Raw genomic sequence first — 3392 nt, forward strand, 5'->3', positions numbered from 1 at the left:
AAGGGATTTTCATCCAGAAAAAAGGAGGTCATTGTCCCACTGTACTCATCCCTCATTAGACCCATTATAGAATACAACACCCTATTTGGTATGCACCTTTCAAGACATCTGCAACAGCTGGAAAGGCCGCAGAAATATCTCACTAAAAGAATCACAGGCCTAAAGCAGATGCCCTATGCTGACCATCTAAAAAAATTCCTATACTCTGTGGCATATCGTCTACTCAGAGGCGATCTCTGCTTAACATACAAGGCCATGTCAAACCCTGAGCTGCTGGACATGCTCCACTCAAAGAACTCACACTCCGTCAGAGCCACACGCTCCAGGGATCTAATCCTTGTCATCACAATGAACAAAATATGCTGGAGGAATAGGTTCCTGACCCAGAGACTCCCCATACTCTGGAATAGACTGCCCATACATGTCAAGCAGAGCGCCTCCTTGGCCCTCTTCAAAAGGAACATTGATTGGATGGGAGACAGGAAATTCACCCCAGGGATCATGTCAATCACCCTGCAAGACAGCGGTCCAGGGAAGTAAATATTGTGGGAAGAAATATCCGGGGAATTGGTTGGCTAGGCTTGTACAGGCCCTAGGGCCAATAGCCTAGTACCAACCTATGAACCTATGAATTCTGTTTATATGTAAAGTGTGTCTGGTCATTGTGTTAGTATTTTATTCTATTTTTAATTTTATTTCTTTCTTTCGACTTGATTTTGATTTTTGACTTTAGTACAGGTGTGAAAGGGAGTGATACATGACACTTGTGTTGTAAGCAGCCATAATATGACTGTAGTACAGGTTTTGCAGGGAGTGACATATGTCACCTGTGCTGTCAGGTGCAAGCAGCCATAACATGATTACAGTACAGGTGGGAAAGGGAGTGATACATGACGTCTGTGCTGTAAGCAGCCATCATATGAGTATAATACATGTATGACAGGGAGTGATACATGACTCCTGCGCTCTAGGCAACAATCATATGATTATAGTACAGGTGTGAAAGGGAGTTATATACAACACCTGCACTGGCAGCCACAATCACATGATTATAGTTCAGGTGAGATAGGGAGTGATACATGACACCTATGCCGTAAGCAGCCATAATATGATTACAGTACATGTGTGACAGGAAGTGATTCATTATACCAGTGCTCAAGCAGCCATATTATGCTTATAATAAAGGTGTGACAGGGAGTTATACATGACACCATACCTCAGCTGCCTAGATAGATTTTTGTCTCAATTTTCAGTCTGTCCCTCCTAAAAGTTGTGTTTTTTTGGCTCATAATTGAGAACTGAAGTCAGTGAATAATATCAGATATTTGAGTTTCAAACTTCATCTCCTTAAGAAAATATATGGCATTACAAAACCTTTTAGTTTATCAAATTTCTAAGATTATAAGAGCTTTATTTAAGAACTGTCCCTTTTTCTGGGCCTTTGTTCCTCCATTGTTTTTAGTTTTGACCAGATTTCCTACACTTACACTTTGAGAGGTATGTATGATACCAGTGCTGTAAGTAGCCATAATATGATTATAGTACAGGTGTGACAGGGAGTGATACATGACACCTGTGCCATAAGCAGCCATAATCTGACTATAGTACAGGTGTAACAAAGAGTAATTAATATTCTACTGCATGACAATAGCAAACGCTGGGACATTTCCAGGGACATGCCCACCACAGGAGATAGACCATCCACACATACCTAGTTCACAGAGGTATTCTTGTCTAGGGAGTGTGGCTTGGATGCTGGGATTGGGCTGGGAATGACTGCTAGACTGTCTGCATGGGTTAGTAATAGCAGGTATATTTCTGTGTTGTAAAGTGAATGGGCAGTGAGGGTGGAGATATTTAGTAAAAAATGCCACTGCACATCTCTCCTCTAGGAGCATCCATGCCGCAAATGCAACAATCTGCACCATAGGGTATGCCCATATAACATTCCCAGGCTGTGACATGTACCATTATGTGTTTCATATGTTGGGGGGTTTGTCAGAGGAATATGTTCCACTGTTGCCACAGGTACATTATGTCTATAGCTTCACAGATTCCATTGAAGACGACCCAACATAAAACTGTCACATGCCTGATACCAGCAAGATTCCTCTGGCTGCAGATGATGGCAGTGTGCACATGGCACTGTCGGCAATGCTAATATTGGCAGACTGCCACAAATCCCATCTAAAGTAAAAAGATACCTCTGTCTAAACGCCATGGCAGTGTGCACATGGCACTGTCGGCAATGCTAACATTGGCAGATTGCCACAAATCCCATTTAAAGTAAAAAGATACCTCTGTTTGAAGAAAATGGCAGAGTGCACGTGGCACTGTTGGCAATACTAACATTGGCAGACTGCCACAAATTCTATCTAAAGTAGCAATGGAGGAACAGAGTGAAATTTTGACCTCAACACTGCTTGCAGGGCATCCACTAGATGGCATCTGTCAGCCATGGTGCCTCACAACCGCATGTGAATACTGCAGGAGAGGCACCTGATGGTAGCCATCACCACCATGACTTCAAGTCTTTCCCTGGACAGAGTACAACACTTGGCAAAAATCCATGGATTTGCAAGTCAGTGATCCAGACACAGGAAGCTGCTACTCACACTATGATAGTGTTCAGTGCAATGCATGTTCTGAATGAGAATGTACAATGCCTGCATGGCCTGAAGGATAACCTGTACCTACGGAAAAATTATATATTATATATAGGGACAGGGAGCAGACACTGCTACCTGGTGCACACGATGACATGCAGTCCTTTCACAGCAACATTAAGTATACAGACAAAGAGCAGACACTGTGGCATGGTGTGCAGGGTGACATCCAGCACCTATCCAGTCACACAAGTATAGGGAGAGGTAGCAGACAGTGCTGCATGTTGCACAGGATGACATGTAGCACCTAAACTGTGACATTAAGTGATGGAGCAGATAGTGCTGCATGGTGTGCAGGGTGACATCCAGCACCTACACAGTGACATTAAGTATACAGAGAGGGAGCAGGTAGTGCTGCACGGTGTACATGACATCCAGCACTAACACAATGACATTAAGTATAGTGACAGGGAGCAGATAGTGCTGCATTGTGCACACGATGACATACAGCACCTACACAGTGACATTACGTATACAGAGAGGGAGCAGATAGTGCTGCATGGTGTGCAGGCTGACATCCAGCACCTACACAGTGACATTAAGTATAGCGACAGGGAGCTGATATTGCAGCATGGTGTGCAGGGTGACATCCAGCACCTACACAGTGACATTAAGTATAGGGGCAGGGAGCACATGATGACATCCAGAACCTACACAGTGACATTAGGTATAGGGACAGGGAGTAGACACTAGTATGGTGTGCAGGGGATGTAAGTGACATTAAGT

This window comes from Protopterus annectens, chromosome 10.part0, assembly GCF_019279795.1.
Source record: "Protopterus annectens isolate FY-2018-M chromosome 10.part0, PAN1.0, whole genome shotgun sequence".
NCBI classification, from domain to species: Eukaryota; Metazoa; Chordata; order Ceratodontiformes; family Protopteridae; genus Protopterus; species Protopterus annectens.